Genomic DNA, 22,120 nt, shown 5'->3' on the forward strand with positions numbered 1-22,120 from the left:
CTACGCAGTTGCTGGTGACGTGTTCCCTTTCGGTATTTCCCTCGCGTCCATTTATTATTCTTTACTAGTCGGGAAATAGTCGCTAAATTTCAGTCACATGCAGAAGATTCCAGGAGAGAAAGAGATCTTGTCTTTAATTAAAAAGCTGACCCACTACGATGACGCAGTGCCTATGGCGTTGCGCTGCTGAGCAGGAGGTCGCGAGTTCGATCCCCGGCCCGCAATCCGATCGGTCAGAATACTTCCAGAGGCTTCCATTATGAGCTCCCTCATAACCTACTTACTGTGCAATTTCTGGAGGTTAAATCCAACAATTGTTCCTTCTTTTTAGAAAAAAAAAACGCTGTACATTTCTGTCTGGTTGACAAACTGGCATGATGTTGGGTGTAAAGCATGGTGCACGCAATAATCAGAAACGCATAGGCACTCAGAGGGCACGCACACCCACGGGCACATACGTACAGTAAAAGTTTTCTCGAGATCTCTAAGTCCTCCATAGATTTCAAAATGCTAGAAACTCTGCTGCTGCGTGGGTATCCAAGAGTCCCCACTTCAGCAGATTCGTCATGAGCGAGCGTTTCGTCGGACCAGGTGTCGGAAAAACATCCTTTTAAAGTGTTTTTCTTCCCTGTAACGTCCTCTAGCGCACGTGCCGTTCTTTATGTTGCTTTCAGCAATATCACCGTCCAAAAAATTTTGATCGCCAAATATTTCGCGTAACGTAGACGTAATCCAAAGCATCTTGGTTTCATTGGGACGCTGGCGTTCAAGGATGCCACCTCCACCGATCGATACGAGGTGGGGCGGCGTGCCTGAACGTCGAACACGCGACCTTGTGCAGAGCCGCGTAACGCCTTCGCCACCAAGCCATCGCTGCGGGTGGCACATGCAAAGCGAACGAAGGGTGCATGTGCATGATGTACACAATCGCATCCTTTCCTTAAACTCGCATCAGAGGGCGCAACCTGTGATCCCCATGGTTCAAAGCAACGCTGCCGCAGCAGCTGCACACAGAGAGGCACAACGGCTAATCTGCATGTCGCGTCGGAGTGCCGCCGCGTCTGCGCCCAGGCAAAAAAAAAAAAAAAAAAAAACAAGCTTCCGCGTGCGAACGACTCGTCGCCGTTCGCGTGCATACATCGCGCGCCGCCGCGAGTCTAGAGCCCCCCATCCGTCACGCCGGGACTCCTCTGCGAGCCTCGCACGGGCCCGAGGGTCAAACATTGTGTGAGGTCGAATCCGTTATCCCCGCTATTAGTGTTGGCTGGCTAGACTCGTTCGTCCTCTTCAGTCGAATACGCGCACCAGGATGTTGACCCTCTTTACCGCGGTCGCGGCTACGAATGCGGCTCTCCCAGCAGCCTCGCGAGCCAGCGGAGATGACCTCTCTTGCGCGAGCACATGTGTACGGCGCGCCGCGAGGGGACGGCGATGCAGCGAGGAAGCTGACACTCGACTCGAACAAGGACAAAACAATGGGCGAGGAAATGATGGAACAAGGGCGCGTCTGGCCGAGACAAACAGGCTTGGCGCTGCAAAGAGCCGGAAGACTGTTGCGAGAGGCTGCCGGTTGGCCGTGCGCGCGGCAGCTGCGCGCAGAGACCACAGGGGCACGCGTATCCCACCACCTTTGGCTCCGTTGTCTCGTTTTCTTGCTTCTGTGGGAATAAAGTCGGCCACCGAAGAAGACATACAGGCGAGACGCTGCGCGTACGGACTATAGTGAAACGCGACGCCCACTTGCGTATACTGCATATACGCCTGCTTCTAAGTGTGACCTCCTTGTCTGAAGACCCACTCTGGGCATCCGTGCGGTTGGCCTGTGTACCGAACGAATCGCGCGTGAGCTTGACACTTAAGGATCCACGAGTCGACGTGGGAGGTTCGAATCCTGTCGACTGCGCCAAAATGTAAGATTCCGTTTAATCATTCATATTCTTTTTCAGATCCTTTTTACTTCGTCTTCACCTCTCCTTGCCTGACGTTAACGTCTCTTTCTCCCCTTCTACGCGCGTTGCGCGAGTGAATGTAACGCACGAAGTGAGTGAGGAAGAGCGCAGACTACGAAAAAGCGAAAGGCAACGCTGCAACCGCTGGCCATGCAAATGACGGATTCTAGTTTTGACATCAGCATGTTTGTCACATGGCACCTAAACGAGAGCAGACGTACAAAAATTGCTTACACTTATAAATGGACATGGAAGGTTTGACCTCTTTCTCAACTGGGGATGAGGGAGAGGGGGCATCTTATATTTGACTTGACTCTTCGTTGAGTGCCCTCATTTAGCTTATTTTTTTTATCCACACGTCGGAGTGGACGAGTAGTCAGCGCCCACTTACAGGCTCCAACATGTCCTTGCATAAATTCAAAGATGAAAAAGGAGCAACGAACTATAAATAAATATAAAAATCAAGAACACGGAAGAAAACTAACATCGTCTTTCAAGAATTATGCTTACTTTCAGAATTTGCGTTCTTCAGCCTCTGCAAAGTATAAGAAGAGGGTAAAAAAGAAAAAAAAAACGCCGAGGATACCGCCTGGTATGCGGAAGGTCCCAGGTTCGAGCAATTGGCTACTGCCCTGAACCGACCACAGCACCGACCACCAAGGCAACGGGAACGAAAGGAAAGGATCTAAGTGAAAGAAGCATGTGATGAAAAATAATAATAATAATAATGTGGCGTACGACCATGGCAGGGACCTGTGATGTGCGAGGTGTGGCGTCATGCAAGTCGACAAAACGCAGGCTCGCTAAAGCCCATTTCGCAGCCTTGCTTAAGTTTGGTTTTCGGAAAAAGAAACGCGCCCTGCGTTCTTTGATCTGGCCCTCTATAGTTTCGCGCAGAACATTAGAAGCCTCTTAATGGAAAGCTTCTGCTTTCTGGCGGCGACATTACTCAGAAAGCGTCTAATGGGCGGCACTTTCGCGTAGCTAACTCAATGAAGCGTAGCTTCACTAGGAACAACCAGTGTACATCTCACAATGTTTATTCCTGAGAAAGAAAGGACTGTTTTTCTTGCAACGTTTTCCGTTACCAATACAGAATAAACATATAATCTTAGAGAGAGCTGTTCATCCCTTTTGTCCTTTGTTGTTATTATTTTTTTTTCTTCCCTGGTTGCGAAATAGGCCAGCTCCAACTCCGAGGATGTCTAGACACGAATGCCGTGTCTGTTTCGCCCAGGCAGGCTCCGGCCTCCCCTCTTGTCCGGCCCAAATCAACGGGCAGCACGCCACTGCCGCAGACGAGACTCTTCCAAATCCCCCTCCCCCGTTTTTTTTTTTTTATTTCCCGCGGAAAGATACAAGCGCACAAGCAAAGCCAACGGAAGCGAAGCGGCATAGCAACGTTACGTATATATAGCTCGGAGCGAAAAAAAAAGGATTCGCTGTAGTGGCCACCCTCCGGTTAAGCCCCTGTCCCCTTTCCTCCTATCCCCGCCGACACCCACTGCCGATGTCCGTAGGACGTCGTCATCGAAGCAACACTCGTGGGAGACCAATTTGTGCGGTGGGGCTCTTCTTCGGGACCGAAGCGCGTCGCGGCTTGTGTGTGTTAGTCCCTAACCCCTGATCTCTGGCGTGTCGCCGGCCAGAATGTATTCGATGCTGCAGTCGTGTCCTGGCTCGGGGAAAACGAGCGGCTTCGCTTTTATCAACCTGTCCCGAAGCTATCCCCGGGAGAATCCCGGACAAGCCACGTTGAATCTTGCGTCACAGAAAATGCTGCCCTCTTCCCTGTCTTTTCTTCTTTCGTTCTTTTTATTTATTTATTCTTGCGTTACTGCCTCGACCTGTCCCGTTATAGCACTGCACTCCTTTAGGTTTCTCTCTATGTAATTTTGGTGGTAACTTCTTTTGCGTAATATTCTCTCTCTATGTTCTTTGGTTTCTTCGTTTTGCGCTTTTCTTACAAGATGTTTCGCGTATACAGCAGTTCTGTCTCCGTTTCTTTCTATTTTCTCTCTCTCTCTCTCACTTACTCTCTTTCTACCTCTGTCCAACGAATGTGCAAGTCGGTCTCGTTTGATCCAAGGGAACTAGATGGAGTGGCCCTTAAGTGGCTCTTCGCCTTAAGTAGATCACGTTTCTTTTTCTTCCTTTTTCGTTTCTTTTTTTTATTGGCCTCATACTCGTATTTTTCTGGCTCCCAAGGTGCGCTGGGGCAAGGCTAACACAAGAAGATGTTCACAATTGCGTCATTCTTTAAATTTTTTTTTCATTCTTTTAGATATCTTGTGTCGTGCACGGGCACAGAAAAACGATAATTACTTATTTAGACAGCTCTATCAAAGCCTATACTGGTTATTGATATACCTGCTCGGTACTAATTATTTTGCCGTATCAATATATTCCATGACCTCCAAATGGGTGGCAGTGCGTATAACTCATACCATTGTTTCGATTTCTCAGAAATCGTGAATACCGGCCCCGTCATCACATCGGTGCGACGTGGTTGTGTTGGTTTATTTCGGATAATTGTGGCGTTTATGGCGTCCAATGCGGCATCCTTGTTGCTCCAGGCTCCATGTTCCATGAACGCACCATGCTTATATCAATGCTGAAATGTTTGCGTAGATAAACTCCGACTGCCCAGCGCTGCTCTAAAGAAGGCGCGGATGCAGAATCTTCGTTCGACCATCACCAGATCCCTAAAATTTAATCTCTTGTCCTAACTAAATCGCAGCAAACAGCTGTATTATATCATAGCTATACATATGAACTACGTCCCCCATCGACAAAGAAGTTCACAGTAAGACCTCTATAGTGGACACATAGCGACGGGCGACTGGCCAATGACAAGAAGCTCTTGCAAACAAAAACCTCTGTGAATGCGGCCTCCGATATTCAAATCAATTAAATTGTCTGCTCTGACGTAACAGAACTGCGCAGGGGGTTGAGGGACTCCGGGTTGCCAGAGCTCCGGGTTAACTTTGACCACCTGGGGTTCATTAACGTGCCCGCGATGCCCGGCACACAAGCGTTTTTGCATTCCGCCCTGTTTGAATCGCACCGCTGGTACGAGTTGTTGGGAACTCGGCGCTGACGCCCGTGGTTGCACCTGGGTCGCAAGCCCCAAGGGTAGCGTTGGCCTGGAGGCCTGGGGTACAACTGGAAGCATCCGAAGGTCCCGGCAAAGCATGAGTCGACTGGTAACAACAAAACAACTTGTTTATTCTAACATCGCAAAGAGTTGGCGGTCAGGTTGACCGAAGTAGAGAGACGGGAGTGCACTTTACTCAACAGAAGAAATCGGAGCCCCCTTTGGTGTCCGGGGGCAGCTGCTTTTATACTCTCGCAGTTGAGGGCAAGAAGGAACCCCTCTATAGACGAGCACGTGACTGTACCGCTCGGGCACAATGGGATAAGGTGGCGCAGCGTCGTGTCGGCGCCACTCGGGCACAATGGGAAGAGAAGGTGGAGCAGCCGTCGTGTCGGCGCCTGTCAGACCCCCTCGCTTCACAGTTGTTGGGAGCTCCTCTCCCCGGCTGCCGCGCTTCGACAAGCGTGGGCACCAATATGCACATACACTCACACACGCACATGAAGACACGTGGCATTGGAACATGCCTGGACGCGCTTGGCAGGGAGGCGTAGCGGCGGCGCCGAACGGGCCAAAAATGTCTGCCGCTTTGAACGAAGCCCCGGCGTCCGTTGCATCCGCGCCGGCTATACCGCGCGTCGTAGGCGAAACGTAACAGCCCGCATCTGAACGCGGCTGCCTCGGCAGGCAGTCGAACTTGCGACTTCGTTCTGAGTAGCACAACGTCATAACCACTGAGCCACCACGGCGGCGGGTGCTACAAGAGTACAAGAACAACAGGAGCGTGAACAGGTCATGGTAACATGCATTAAAAAATTGTATAAAACGAATATTCGCTTTGTACAGTATAAGCTGCACTAAATGTTATGAAACGAACTTCAACGTCAAAACTTGATAGCACGTCACCAAAACGCAGCATTATACCATTTTGATTATTGATAGGTGACGCACATGTGCTAGGGAGTGACGAGATATCTGTGATTTAATATCGGTACGAGGCCCCTCTAGAACTGCACAGTAATACACCGTACCAGCAGAGGCCATACTCAGCGCCCTCTGACATGAATAAGTGCGCGCGCAGCAGGCCTTGCCTCTATCGAGCAACACACGACGAAGCACAGTCACACCATCACCTCATTCCATGTCTTCTAGGACTATATTTGCCAAGTGTGTGTGGAAGGGGCGCCCCTTTGCAGTGACGCTCTTATAGATCGCAGGCAACATTGCGGTCACAGAGTCCCACTCCGCGCGTTTCGCGATGTAGTTCTTTATCTCAGACGCTTTCTGCGGAATAATTACTTCGCTTATTACAACTACGACTTGCAGACGTAAGGCTACGTCGAATCACGTGTCAATTATGCACCTTTCTGCTTACAGTATGCAACGCACTATGTTTCGGTCGCGAGCGCAAGCGGTGCGCTGTGGCCGCTGGTCGCTGAAATGTGTCACTCCGCTCGTTCAGTGGTAAACAGGTTCAGATCTTCAACGCTTTCTATATAACAAATATGTCACATTTCGCGAAGTAAAAGCATGATCTTTACTATAACACCGAATTGCACGGCGCGTACCTAATATATTTTCTTCACATGTGGCGCACTATTTTTTTGATCGCGGATGCGAACAGTGAGCGAAGCCTTCGTAGCCTTGCCTGCTATGTGTGAAGTGTGCGATCAGAATCAAAGCAAAGTAAACGCGCGCGTCCTTCACTTCTGGGAAAAGGTCACCGTGTATGAGCAGACGACGGGAAAACAAGGACGCATAGAAAGGGACGTAGTGCGAGGAAACAAGCACGGAACCCTTGTACCGAGAGTCCACGGCGACAGTCCGGCGAGAGAGGGGAGGAAAGCCTTTGTCTCGGCGGGTGTCGTCTGACAAGCCTCCTGCAGACAGCGGGCTAAGCCCACGCAGCGGTGGGCTTCCGACACCTTAGGGGTACAACTCCTCGGGAGCTGACGGTAAGCCTCCGCCAGGAAGTGGCATTAAGTTGGGGGTGGAGGGCTATCTCTTCCCCCCTCCTCCTACGCGAGAGTTCCGGCCTCTATAGCTGGAAAAACCGCGCGCGCCACTCCTCAATGAAACCGCTATTTCTGTCTTCCTTTCTTTCCTTCCTTTTTTGCCTTTCTTCCCTCCTTCTTTTAGTCTTTGTTTCTGCATGCTCTTGTCGCTCGAGCGTCGCTTTTGTTTCGATTCACGGAACTGCGCTAAGACACTGTGTAACCATATTTAGTTTGCGGATATTACAGACATGTGCTAGCTATAGTATGAAGAAGGGCTTGCGTGTCCTTTAGCCGCCATATTCATACATGATTGGAACAGAACAGCGCGGTTTTCACGGCGACAAGAAGGCAGAAACGACACAGACGAGCGCTGACTTGCAACTGAAGTTTATTGATTGGAACGAAGAATATATAACAGCTCCAACCAACAGGAGAAACCAAAGAACCATACATATATTCACAATCAATCATACATGCTGCACTGAACAGGGGGGATAACTGCAACCATCATATCCCCCCCCCCCCGCTTAAAATGCCAGTTCTTTGGACGTAATCGATAAGGAGGGGCTACTGACGCATGCGTCTTTTGACCAGGCGATGTGCGCTGCTTCGATGATTTCACGGGTTAGTTGGTTACTATGTTTACTTAAAATTTGTGTTCTATCGAAGTCAGGGTGGCAAGCCCTGCTGTCGCAGTCTCTACAGTGGATGCCGAGATGCCCTTTTACAGTATTATGCACATTGTTGTTGTGCTCCTTCAGGCGTTCATTAAGGCTTCTCCCCGTTTTACCGACATAAAGCCTTCCACATGACAACGGAATGGCGTAGACAATTCCCTTTTTACAAGAGACGAATTGATTTTCATGTTTGATGTTTCACTTTCTTGGAACGAAATCAGTACTAACCATTTTGCACATCTTCCCAAGCTTATCCGGCGCCGAGGAAACTACTTTGACACATGCTCTGTTAGCTATATTTTTTATTCTATAGGAGACATGATGAATATAAGGCACTACAGTGGTTTTTACTTTTTCCTTTCCTGTCATCGAATCTACCCGTTGTTCTTTTCTGTTTTTGCTCAAACTACTGAGGATAGTTTCTGACACTGACACTAGCAGCTGCGTGGGATGACCAGCCTTTACCAGACGATCTGTTTGATGATCGAAGCTATCTTGCATGGAGTGCACGCATGATTTGTTAAGCGCGCATGATTTGGCCACTGCTCGTTTAACCAGCTTAGAATGAGATGACGTAAAAGGTAGCAATGGCTTATTGCTTCGTGGTTCGTAAGACCAACACGTGTGATGTTGCATTAATCTGAGTTTGATATCCAAAAATCTGATTACATCATTTTCTGGCACTTCAGTAGTTAATATGAGCGGATGAAGGCACTGAACAAAGGCGTCTTTGATCTGCGTAAAGACTGCGTGAATTTTTTTTTCCACACTTGTGTCTATAAGAACAAGAAAGTCGAGAACAAAGGTGTCTTTGATCTGCGTAAAGACTGCGTCAAATTGTTCCACACATGTGTCTATAAGAACAAGAAAGTCACTTGTTCAGGGCAGCATGTATGACTGACTGTGAATATATGTATCGTTTTTTCGGTTTCTCCTGTTGGTTGGAGCTGTTATATATTCTTCGTTCCAAGCAATAAACTTCAGTTGCAAGTCAGCGCTCGTCCGTGTCGTTTCTCCCTGCTTGCCCCCGTGAAAACCACGCTGTTCTGTTTCAGATATATCTTACCAGCTCGCCCAAACGTCTGTTTTAACAATATTCATTCAGTCGCACCGAGACGTAGCTCTATAGACATTACTAAAAAATGTCGGGTTTAAAGTCGCGAAACTGCACAGTGGTTTATGAGGCAGGCCGTAGTGGGAGCTCCGGTTTTATTTTGACCACCTGAGGTTCTTTAACGTGCGCCCAAAACACCGTGTACAAACGCCTTTTCGCATTCCGCCCCGATATAGGAATGCCGCGGCCGGGAATCGGACCTGCGATGTCACGCTCAGCAGAGCAACGTGCCATAGATACTGAGCTATCGTCGCGAGTCTTTGAGGCTGCGTTCGCTCTATAGTTTAAGTTGTACTGATATGCAGCATGTTCTTCAAACGTCACTTTCTGCATTCCTTTAATTTATTTTCCTGCGAAAAACGTAAGTCAGGCAGCGCAAACTCTATAGACAGCACGAGGCATCTGTGACATTGCGATCGCGGTGTTCCCGCCCCCTTATCTCGGTGGTAATGTCCAACGCATTCATGGTGGAAGCGCATCGCGTCATAAAATGACGCCACCATGATGATATTAATGACGATGGCAGAATGGATGCTCCGAGGAACGGGAAACGCAGTAGAAGACTGGAGGTCGTATGACGAGGCAGGAAAGAAATTCAGGCATGCCCACGGAGCCAGTCGATGTGTGTGACAAGGGTAATCGGAATTCGCAAGGCCATCGTCCTGCAGCGGGCATCCGTATAATATTGTCGTTGATGATGATGATTTCCCGCTCGGCCAACTTTGCTCAGCTTGTTATCTCGTTCGCTTAATTAAGCCACCCGAGAACAAGATGACCGCGGTGTTCGTAATATTTGCAGGTCTCCATAGGTCATTTGCGTAATGAGAACTGCCAGGAAAGGCGGTAATGCACTCTCCGCAAAGCACATCGGCCGGCATGTTAAGGTACACTGAGCGCGTTTTCTTGAGTTCCTTTCTTTCTTTCAATATTTTTTTTTCTTAGTGGGCATGTTTTTTCGAACGTTGTCCCTAATTAGGTAAATCTGAGCTCTAACCAAAACACTGACCAGTGCACTTTCCCCGCGCAGGAGCCTCACGTCCAATTAGCACTGCTGTCGGCCATCTGTAGGCACTTAGCCATAATAAGTCCATGATTGAAATGTTGTTTTATTATTAGTCGACTTGGAAACTCGCTACCGTATAACGCAGGAAAACTCTATCGGGCTGTGATGTGCTGGAGATTAATGTAAGTGCTTAAACTCACGATACATAGCGCAAATATCTCGAAGAATTTCCGGAAAGAAACGAAAAACAAAAAATAAAGGCGCCATTGTTAAAGCCAATATGTACGTATGTTATTAGATGTTACACCTGTGTATACGCCGTACGTGTGTCATAAGATGTACACGATGCGCCAGTCTGAAAGCAAACTCCGAAATGGCATTCAAAGTCGGTAATTCTCCTTGTGTATGCTCGTGATGAGGAAAATTTGCAGTAGTGGTATTCCTAGACAGGTTAACAACACAAGAAATAGTAGTGAGTGAGGTTCTGACTTGAACTGTTCAAGGAATCACTAGTCCCAGATGAATCAAGTGCTCCCTTTCATATTGACGGATCGCGTATACATTGGACCAATAATATAGTAACAGTGAAACAAGATTATCTTAATAATAAGAATAATAATATTAATAGTAACAAAAGTTTCTCTTTATGACTTTCTTCCTCGCTTATATGCTTTTATATCGATGATATAAATGTGATTTCAGAACACCGCTCCAGTTTACGAGACGACACAAACTTACCTGCTCCCTTAAAGAATGGCGAAGATTTAAGAAAAAGAATAGGAACTAACCTTAACGAAATTCTGGACGATATGCCACAGCTACACTCGACTCATGCTATCCATCCATGCACTCACAATTTCTTCTCGCTTACGCGTGGCTCTTTTCTCGTGGCAACTCTCCCTGCACTCTCGTATACATCACCCACGCTGCTGCTTCCGATGTAGTGCTCGAAGGAGACGGAGAGCGAGAGAGACCACCGGCTCGGGGCCAGACAGAAGCTCCTTATACTCGAAGCGGCCCCTGAGCTGCCATTTTGCCGTTGCTCCACACCCTAACATATATGCCCTCCCCTCCCCCCCCTTTCCCCTGTCTTCCAATTTCTTCGCTCAACCTTTTCGTTATTTTTCCTTTTCCGCGTTCTTTATTCACTCGCTCTCCGTCACGTCTATCCGGCTCCGGTTCCCTCGCGAGAAGAGACCTGGAGGATTGGCCCGGGCTCCGCTCCTCGCGAGAGAGAAATCCTCCCCGGAGTGTCATGGTGGTCGAATCAGGCCAAATCAAAATTGAATCAATGAAGTGCCCTCTTTTTTCAACGCTCCAAGCCGGTGAGGTGGTGTTGTCTTGGGCCTTTTCGCTGTTTCACTCCTTCCGTCCTTGCGCCTTTCTTTCTTTCTTTCTTTCTTTCTTTCTTTCTTTCTTTCTTTCTTTCTTTCTTTCTCCGAGCAGCATCTTTATTCTTGCTTCTCCCTTATCTCTTGAAGGCTCTGCAATTTTTCATGTCTTCTTCCTTTTTTTTTCTGTAAGGGGTCGTGGTCTGCTTTTCGCGCTTAGTTTTCGGCCGCCTTTAAAAGCGCTGACCTGTGAAGGAGCCCCCGTGTGGTTCATCAGTCGTTTCTCGTTTATTTTCATTCACGTGAGCGTTTTGCGTTCGCAGTGCCGCCGTGCGGTGCTTGCGAGTGATCGAGTGCGTTTGATTCGAAGGCGTCTTGGGTGCCATTCGACGTTAGCGTGCTCGCCCTGGTCTCGCATTGGACCGGCAGTATTGAAATAAGTAAATAAACAAATAAATACTCAAGTAAACAAATAAATAAATAAAGTGCGCTTGACACCGGCAAACATTTATTATCTGTTTTGAACACACGCAGCGCACATTCAAAGGAAAAATATAGAAGTAATTCGTCAGTGAAAGCTTGAGTAACGTGTTTGATTGTAGCGGCAGATTATAGTGTACGTTACGCGTGCTAGTCCACTGCTTGGTAAACTGTGTATTAAATTATAAGCATAAAATAATGAAAGCTCGTTTTATAACAGGACCATCGCAAAACATTAATTTAGCCCAGAAATTCGAGGATTGTCATCATTAATTTGCGCATACTACGTGGCTAGCACAGAAAGTGTCGCAAAGCCTTGTAGAGAGAATTACGTTTAAATTGCGGCACAAGGAGGGGGGGGGGGGTTCAAATTAAGAGTAAATTCTTTGCATGTGCAATGCGTCGAAGAAAGAGAAAGAAACTTATTTTTCAGTAGTGTGACGTCGGTTTTTTTTCTTGATTATGCAAGGTACACGCGTCTCATCAGTATTTCCCTTTTCACAGAGGACAGGAAAAATCCCACAATCGCAACATGGTGGGCTCTGTCGCGCGGTTACGAGCGCCTCATGTGCAAGCCACAAAGAAGGGCTTCGTATCGTGGTACGCGACAATTACGGAGCAATAGACGCGTGCGCTTTCTTTCGAAGTGCACTTCAGTGCTATTATAATCTTGTTTTGCTCAGCAAGCGATACGCAAGTCAGCCCATAGGTATGTGTGCACATGTATTATTGGGCGTTCCAAGCCACGGTAAAGCAAGAAACGGAAATAAAGAGTGCCTGTATGAGAACGACGGCCTAAGATAAACAGAAAAGAAGTCGAGATGGACTCGGTAAAATTTCCTCATATTTGCTCTGCCGCCTCTAATATAAAGGGAATCTCGCTCGTTCCGCCGCTCTCCTCGTATATCGAATGCGGCGGCGGCGCATTTGCTTTCATTCGGACCGCTTTCTTCGCTCTGTGTGTGCGCGGGCCACTCCACTCTCGAGTGCATGGGATTTAAAGGAAATACAGGGGGTGAGGGCATCCCCTGTACGAGGAACGAAAGCCCAATAAGAGCACTAAAAGGAGGGGGACATTTAAAGAGCTTTCCCGCTCACATACAGCTTCGCCGTCCCTTCTTTCTCCCCGTTTCCCTCTCCGCCTACCCCGCCCCTCCGTTCTCCCCACTTCGTCGCCGCCGCCGTGGCACGCACTATAGCAAGCCGTCCTCCTGATTGCCTACCGAAGGCCTTTTTTTTTTTCACTCCCTAACTCGACGAAGGCAATTCCCCCTTTTTTTTTTTATCGTGCCTTCCCCGCCGCCAACAAAGAAGGCTAAATCAGGAAGGAGTCTGCTGCCGCTACGCCACGAAGGTGGCAGCACTTGCGATTACAACACCTGAATTCACTGTACCCTAATTTTGGCCGAATGGGAACCTCGGCACCTCCTTAAGACCCAGTCCTTCCCGTCGCACCCTTCTTCCCCGCCAGCTTTTCCCTTGCTTTCGTGCACTTGAAGGCTTTTCGTGTCTGCACCTGCATTCGATGGTGATGCTCTTATTCCTTTCGCTTGTTTCTTCGTTTTCCTGTTTCTTTTCTTACTTTCTTTTTCTTTCTTACTTCCTTTCTTTTTTTTCGAGCGCCTCGTCGTATATAACGCGCCGACGTTTTCGGCATATCAGCCCAGGCGAATGTTGTGCATATATATAGGGTCAGGCCGGCGAAGGCTAGAGGAAAGGGTCCGGAAGAGAGCGGCCTGGCTGCACGCAGAAGGCTTGCATAAGTGCGAAGCTGTCGAACGCGGACGAGAAAAGAGAGCAGTGCCGCACCGCTGAAACCGTAGGGAAGAGGGGGAAAGCGTAGTCAGCACGACGACCAAAGGAAAAGAGAAAGGGGGATCGAAAAGGGGGAGGGAGGTTGCTTCGCAGCACTTGGAGCGCGGCTAATCTCATTAGCGCCCCCGTGCGCCAAGAAAACAGACAGCCTAAACGCCGCTAAAAGGTCCTGTCGCGCGCCGTTTGCTTCCCAGCATGTACGTACGCGCAGGGACACTTCCCGTCACCGCGCATTTTCCCCTTTCTTCGCGCTTTTCACCTTATTTTACTGCTCGGCTTTCTTTCGCTTGTTGGGCGACGCGCGTATGGCGTAACCAACAGCTGCGCCGGGCTGCTTGCACACTTACGACGTCGCGCAGCGCGCACTTCCTCCTTTTTTTGTGGACTCTCTTCCCCATGGACGTCTCCCCTCTTTCTCGGCTCTCGCGCGCATCGGTTCGCTCCATGGCGCCGTCGGCGGCAATTTTTGCCGAAAGTTTGCTTTTGGGAGAGCCACTAACACATAGAATGCGCACATACGCATACTAAGGTGCATGTAGACGTATAAATACGCTTGCGCGCCAGCTTACACACACAGCACGACGATATCCCTATTTCCCTATTACTGCGCACTCGCAGAGACACCAACAGACACACGCACACACGTGAGGACATAAAACACACGCACGCACACGTGCACGAACAGGAGAGTTCTATGCCTCTCTCATCCTTGCAATGTGTACCTCGTGTGACGCACACCCAAGGGCGGTGTACTTTGCAGTCCCTTCCTCCCAAATTCTTTCTTTTTGTTTTATTTGTCCGCCTACCCTACTCTTGTTTAATTTTTGTTTTTTCTCTGTTCTTTTCGCATTGTGCTTGCTGTCACATCCTCACATCGTCCAGATCTATACGCTGTCTGCCAGAACGAGCTTGATTGTCCTTTTCGCTTCCAGCCCTGAGGGCCCGTGCAAGCGCGCGAGCGAAGGACGTCTCTTCTTCCCGGTGCCGCCACTTCGCAAATCGCGAGTAAGCGGATTCTGAATTCCTGCCCTCCGGGTTTTAGCTGACGAGCACTGGAGGCCGAGCCGACAAGAATGAAAAAAAAAACTGGAAATAATTAAAATAAGACGATGAAGGAGCAAGAAAGAAAACCAATTGCATGTTCTATCGCGGCCGGTATAGCCTTGGAGACGCGGAAAGACCGGAAATATAAATTGGGAGATGAGCGAATTTAGCGTACCCTAGGCACAGCTTGGTTCGTTTATACATTATAACTCTATGGAGGGTCGATTTAGTGAGCTCACAGCAAGGCAACGAAGTAAAAAGGGATAAAAAGGAACAGAACAACAAGAAAAAGCAGCTTGGAAAGATGGAAAAGAAAACGGCAAAGCGGATTATACAAAGTCTCTTGCTCGTTCTCACTAGGTGTACCATACCGTTATCTGCCGCAAATTAAAGGCGTTTTCATTTTTCTCAAGTTAGCACGCTTTTGAGCGGTATCGCGAGCGCTTCTTTCTTTTGCTCGATTTGGGAATGCGAATGTGCGCGACAATATTTCATGTATTAAGCGGTGAAACTTAATCAGGTTCTCTTCTTTTCTTTTTTTTTTTCTGGTAGCGCACAGTAGCATATTATAGAGAGAATATCCCAGCTTCATGCAACAAGATCGATGCTGAAAAAGGCAAGCCAATCGACGACTGCATGTTCATATATTCAGTGTAGGAGAACCGGCGCCTGCGGATATTATGTCACGGTGTGGGCTGATATAGAAAGCATTTCAATAAATTAAGAAAAAAAAATTTTTTTTTTTTTGCTCTATACCCGTTTCACCTGAGTATCGCAGTACATGATCAGTATACAATGCAACAAAATGTGGCACCATTTGGGTTAATGACATTTTCTTACTAATGCGTCGATCATTTTCGCAGCCTTGAAAGGACAGCTTTAAGTGCAATGCAAACTTTTTTTTTTCGATGTGCACATGTGCTGGAATTACTACATGGAAACGATTTTATGCAGCGACTCGCCTTTGTTGTTGATACTTTCTGTTTTTTTTTTTTTTCGCTCTTTCATGTGTTGATGCTTGCGGCTGCTATAGATTGTCGTTTTTGTTATCACCAAATCGCAACTACTCATGTTGAAAGCATATCTATTTTTTCATAAAAGTGATACGGCGAAGCCGGAGGCGTACTGCTTCCAAGCTCTCTAGTTAGACCCCATTTAATCCTACATACCTAACCTCCACCATCGTAACTTTTTTTCTGTATATAAACCGCCAAGTTCTCCGTTTAGTGCTGTACGACAGCTTTCCATTCTGTATACGTGCCCTTGTAATAAATATCTTCCTTGATATTTTGCCATCGCCGGGAGCGTATAATTCGCAGCATTTTGAAACTCCTCGGGTAGAAAGCGTTCTCATCGATCGCGTCTGATATGCAAAGCACGCTACTAAGTTTGTTTTTCTGCTCTCGATAGTTACTGATGTTTTTGTTCTAGTTGGCATATGTTATTGTTTCCCGCTCTCTTTTTGTCTTTTACTCCTCTTGATATTTATTTATTTATTTATTTATTTATTTATTTATTTATTTATTTATTTATTTATTTATTTCAATCTACTGCAGGCAGCAGCGCCGCCCAAGCAGGATAGGTTTCAGCGTGCTCGCCGAAGGAAGTAACAATTCAAAACAGCGCGCCCGTTATTTGAAGGAGAATTTGATCTTTATTCATGCGCAGCCGCCATCTGGTGCCTCCATCTTTTGCAAGCGCAGCCGCGGCATCATTTTCATTGTGGCCCTGCGGTGTGGAAACACTTTTAACCTTTCTGTCGTTTCTTGTTTTGTTTTGTTCTGTTCTGTTTCGTTTTATTGTCGTCGCCTTCGGGAGAAAGATCCCCCCCTCCTTTTTTTTTTTTTTTTTTTGAGGGTCTAGAACCCAGGAGGCGTGTAGACAAATTTCTTTTCGTGCCAAATGTTACTCAAGTCTCTAGAGCAGGTAAATCAAGTTTCCATCAATCAGCTAGCTGTTCTCACGAAATGTATACCACGGTTCAAGGAAATGTATTTTTCTTTTGTAGGCAGAGCAGTAGATATCACAATGCCTGTCTTTTTTGCCTTTTTTTTTTTTGACAGCTGATTCTCTTCGGACGGCGGGCATCAGCATATGTGTGATAATCACTAAATAGCTAGTAATTGATTAATGTTTTCCAATTAACCCGTCACCTAGTTGCGCCAAGGGACGTGTTATGATTCCCTAATCGAAATCAGCGTTTGAGACACGTCATTTTAACTTAAACACCTAGACTATAGCTGGAAGGGCGTCTGATTACCCCCTCTGCCTTTGCTTCCCTATCACTCTGGCACTGTAGCGCGAGCTACGAGATGTGCCAAATTTGTGTCACGAATGCCATTGACTGTCCACTTAGATATAAAGCTGGTCGCCAATGCATTTTTGCGTAAGTCCCCGTTTGAACAGCAAACTGTGTATATATATATATATATATATATATATATATATATATATATATATATATATATATATATATATATATATATATACATTCAGCTTGAACTGAATTATTGTAGAGAACTCACACCTTTACATCTTTACTCTCAAAAAGGGTGGTACAACCTATTTACACCCTTATTTACTGTTAAGGGTGTAAATCATTCTACAGTACAGCAGCTCAGTGACTAGAAAGTTGCGTACGCTGAGCGCACAAGGTCGCGGTTTCGACCGCGATGGCAGCTGGTATTTCCATGGAAGCTAAATGTACAAACGCTTGTTTACCTAAATTTCGATGCACGTTTGAGAACTGCACATGGTCAAAATCAACCTGGAATTTTCCACAACGGTGTGCTTCATATCGTGATTTCGGCACGTAACACCTCAAAATTAAATTAATTTTAACAACGGCACGCAATTGGTGCGAAGCCCAGCTTTTCTTTTTAAACACCAGCTGGCCTAACCAGTTTGTACCAACCCCAGATTTTTTTTTTATATATTGACATGAATCAATGAAGAAATGGTACCACACACACACACACACACACACACACACACACATAAGCCTGGCTTTCTTGTTTACGTACCAGCTTGTTGGTAAACGCAGATCTCCTGCTTGTACCAACCAGCGCTATTTGGTTAAATCCTGATTTACTTGTTTGCCAACTAGCTCGACTATCTGGTGCTAAGTGCCCCGCGTGCCAGTTAACTAGACCTTTAACTATAGCCTCTTACAAATGGCTTCTTACAGACTTTCGCTGCAACCGTGTATCTGGAATGAGGGCGCAGAGTCGAAACTTCGCGTCAGACGGCTCGGAGAAACTGTAGGAGGAGGAGGAGGAGGAGGAGGAGGAGGATTAGGAGGCGGAGAAGGAAAAACATTTATTTGACACCATATACGTGGCGCTCAAGTTCACCTTGCGAGAGTCCGCTGTTGCTCAGGCGGCCAGGAGACCTTGGGCCCTGGCGGCTGCCTCGGCCCACTCCGTAATCCAGACTTGCGTTTCCGAGTCGGAGCTGAGCAGCGTAACCTCCCACTACTGATGAGTTGCGATATGCGCACCCTGGGGATTTTTATGTTGCTGCGTTTGAGCCCCAGAGGATGTGGTAGAGATTTGCGTTCTCTTGGGCAGAGTTTACAGCAGCAAGATTATCCTGAGGGATTAATGCGCGATAGAATAAAAGGGATTGGGAAGGTATTCGTTCGGAGTTGCCTCCAAACAATTTCCTGTCTCTTCGTAAGTGATTTGTGCGCCGGGGGATAGACTAATCTGGCTAGACGGTAATGCTGCGTTATCTTCTGATATGTTACCATGCGGTCGCGCGCCGACAGCCCCATTCTCTCGGCTCCGGTACCCTCTTCCCCGGTTGGTGGATGGCCTTCGGCTCGGAGGATGGATGCTCGAGCCTGGTTGTAGGCGGCCTCGTTACCGGGAAGCGACTCGTGGGCCGGAGCCCAGATGATTTGAACGGTGCGGTGATTGCGATTGCGATCGAGGATGGATTTGGCGGTAGGGGATATTCGACCCCACACGAAATTTCGGATTGGAGATTTGGAGTCGCCTATTATTATGGTACGAGTGGTGGTAGCGATAGCCAATGTTATGACCGTTTCTTCCGCCACCTCTGAATTAGCCGATTTTACCGATCCTCCCGACATGAGTCGCCCTTCGTGATTCCCTATACTGCAAGGGAGAAGGCCGGTCGGTTTGGTATTACCGCCGCGTCCACGCACGTTACGGCCTCATTTGCTTGAAACCTCGTGCGCTAGGTTTTGGCCCTATTTGCTCTTCTGTCTGTGTGGTGGATAGGGTGCATGTTGCGAGGTGTATGGGCGTGATCCTAAGGTGTTGCCTCTGTTCCAAAGGAATGTCTACTTTGGGGGTCATTATCGGTTGTGAATCTGATCGCCGTTTCTGTTAGTGTGAAACGGCCCGCTGATGTCTGTGAGAGCCTTTCGTATATTGAGCCGTAAGGTGCGCTTCTGTCGTACCGTCTAGGGTGTTGTGTGCACCTAGGGTGAATAGCTTGGCCGTTGATGTGCGCGCCGGGAGTCCTGTGGCCACGTTATATACCTTTCGCAATAAAGTTTCGATTCTAACCTTCTCTGCACATGTTAGGCGAAGGTATGGTAGGGTGTAAGTAAGCCAGCTAGCTGAGCACGAATGCCTGAACCAATCGGTGTAGGTCCACTTCCTTCATGCCCGCATGTTTGTTGCTGATTCTCATAATCTGTCGCAGTGTTTGTAAGCACAGCACTCTCCAGTTTGCCTAGTGTTTCCGAGTTTCTGCCTATGTTTTGGAGAAGTAGGCCCAGTATTCTAAGCTTAGAAACTTCTGTGATGGGGTGGCCGCTTTTCCCTCAGAAGAATTTTGCTTTGTTGACTCTGTGCCTTGTTCGTAAGACGAGCAGCTACTATTTTGGTGGAGAGCACGCTAGTCCTCTTGTGCGGACATAGTCCTCAACTGTCGTTACTGCTATTAGTAAAGTTTCTTCTGTGTGCGCGTCCCTGCCCTTGTTAATCCTGAGAGTAACGTCGTCCGCGTAGATACTACGTTTGAGATGAAGTACTTGATCCAGCTTTGATGGCAAGTTTGCCATGAATATATGTTAAAAAGAAACGGCGAGAGTATCCATCCTTGGGGTGTACCTGGGCTGCCAAGCCGAATTGTGTCCGAACTCAGCCCCTCCCCCCTCCCGCCGTGCCCCAGGTGCAGGTTAGCCGTTCTGTCGCTGAGGAAGTCTTTTACATAGTTGTATGTTTTCGCTACCACCCCGAGTTTTTGCAGAGCCTCGAGTATCGCGACGTGCGAAATGGTGTCGAACGCTTTAGTTTAGTCAAAGCCCAGTATGGCTTTAGTGCCTGCCGGGGATATCTGCTCCACTATGTCGTGCTTTACTCTGAGCATCGCGCGAGTGGTGGGGTATAAGAGCGGGAGGGTAGTAAATTGTCGTCCTCAGCAAAATTACGAAGCCTGTTCAGCATAACGTGCTCCACGAGTTTGTCGAGACAGAAGAGAGACTGGGTACTTCGTCGCCTTCGTTTTTTCTTTCTTTTTTTTTTCTTTTTTGCTGGCTGCGCCGCGCGGGTCCTTCCCCGGGGCTATGTGAGAGCCGACGCAGAGATGCCGAAGAAGCAGCAGCGCCGACGGCGGAGCACTGGAACGAAAAAAAGGCGAAACGCGATCGGTCGCTCGAGGCGCGGCTCATTACGGGAAACCGCCCGTTATTGTCGTCGCTGGTGCATCGCGCGCCGCTGCCTTCTCGCGTTTCGCAATCACTCAACCGCTGCCGCGCCGCCGCCGCCCCAGCTTCAGTTTGCAGAGAGGCTATATATGTCGCAGAAACGCACTAAGGCCAAGTGTAAAAAAAAAAGAGGAATAAAAAAAGAAAAAGACGGAGAGAGTAAAGCCCCCGAACTAACGCTGAGGGGAAAACTGGACGCCTTAGTTGGGGCCATCCTCTGCATTGACAAGTCCGCTCGAAAATTATTTTACGGTTAAATAAAAATAACGAGTAAGAAGAAAGCTAAGACCGAAGGCGTCTCGCGCGGACTGTCCGAAGCTGACCGGGAAAGTTTGGAGGGCGTAAACATTACTCGCAAGATGATAAATCACACGCCGTCGGTCACTATCCTTCGACGTTAATTGTTCAGAAGGAAAGGAACGTTGGAAAATTCCTGCGAGAACGCGAGCCTGGCAGCGGCGCGGAGGGCCGCTTTCTGCGTGTTGCGTGCGGCGATTTATTTTTCGCGACTGTAATTTCGACGAGCGTCGTTTTATGCCTGCGGTTTCGGGTAGCGCATTTGGACGTGCGCTGAATCATTGGAACTGCCCGTGAGCAGACGCTGCATTGCAGTATTAGCTATTCGGCTATTATACAGCGTTATTATGGAAGTTGTATTCTAGCGCCGTCTGTTGTACACGTCGATATGAAAATAGTATAGTTTCTTGGCATATTTCTGTCTAAGCTTGGATTGATGGTCGGAGAAAGTTGATTGATTGATTGATTGTTTGATTGATTGATTGATTGATTGATTGATTGATTGATTGATTGATTGATTGATTGATTGATTGATTGATTGATTGATTGATTGATTGATTGATTGATTGATTGATTGATTGATTGATTGATTGATTGATTGATTGTAGAATCCTAATAGGTAAAGAAATAGAAATTACATTTCTTTTGTTCGTAGGTGGTCTATGGGCCACCGGCGCCGCACTGCGAAAGCGCTGCAAGGCCTGTGCCGGGTGTCCTCGAATAACTCGACAGCTGTCTCGAAACGCCGCGTTTGGCGGTCGTCACGCACTGCTTGCGCCACTCAATGCGCGTCGCAAACAGACGGTGACAGTCGAGCAGCGCGCGAGGCGCCTACCGCGCTGTCACCGCGGTTCGTTGGTCGACGCGCTGACGCGCAAGGAACGCGCCCTCTGTGTGCGGTATACTGGACCTGTGAATCGTTGCGACCGGGCGCCGACTTTGTAGCCGGGCTCTACAGCGTTTGCGTAACGCTGAGGCTTGGCAAAGCTGAAGGAGTATCTCATTGCTGCCGTCTTCCACGCATTTTGAACCACGCAGCTACTCCGCGCGGTGCAGAGGCGTTAGTGAAGCAATTGAATTTATTGAAATAAAATTCACCCGAATATTCGTTCAGTATGACTTACACAAAACTTGCACACATGATAGCGTCGGATTGTAATTTGAATGTACGGGAAAACATAGTTCTGCGACGGGGAAGCTCAAACACAAACCCCTTTACCGCTGCCATTTGAGGTCTGTCTAAATGTGGGAGTGGTGCGACCCGCTCGGTTCCTTAAAACATTTTTTTCTAGGAAAAATGTTTCCATGAAAACATTACGGTTACCTAAGCTGCAGTTGCCGGGAAGCGTCAGAAGTGATCAGGTATCTTTGACTGCTGTCGCGTTGCACTCTTTGCGGCGGAGCTTAAGCGTCCTTTCAAATGCAAGTGGCTGTGCGTACCTTTCGTCACGGTGACCACCGATCAAAACAATAAGTGTGTTCGTGCTTTTGTTCAAAATTATGTGCACGTCTGTGTCATGCGCCAAACAGCTTCGCTGGTAATCCATCTTCAGAGAGTGGAATCGTTCATGACTTTATATTTCCTTTCTTTCTTTCTTTCTCTTTCTTTCTTTCTTTCTTTCTTTTTCTTTGA

General features: G+C 47.8%; 1 protein-coding gene across 3 annotated transcripts in view; it reads left to right on the forward strand.

Moving 5' to 3' along the window:
• The window catches only part of Tmtc2 (Transmembrane O-mannosyltransferase targeting cadherins 2), a 376,982-nt gene that overhangs the window by 103,900 nt on the left and 250,962 nt on the right, over positions 1-22,120 (forward strand). The window contains exon 1 of one of the 3 annotated variants that reach the window (XM_075684665.1): positions 1,857-1,910. The exons of the other annotated variants lie outside the window; for them this stretch is intronic. The gene's annotated coding sequence lies outside the window, so the exon portion shown is untranslated. Of the gene's footprint in view, positions 1-1,856; positions 1,911-22,120 lie in introns of those variants that run through there. 3 annotated transcript variants of the gene reach the window in all.

The sequence above is a fragment of the Dermacentor variabilis genome, chromosome 3, assembly GCF_050947875.1.
Source record: "Dermacentor variabilis isolate Ectoservices chromosome 3, ASM5094787v1, whole genome shotgun sequence".
Taxonomy (NCBI): Eukaryota; Metazoa; Arthropoda; class Arachnida; order Ixodida; family Ixodidae; genus Dermacentor; species Dermacentor variabilis.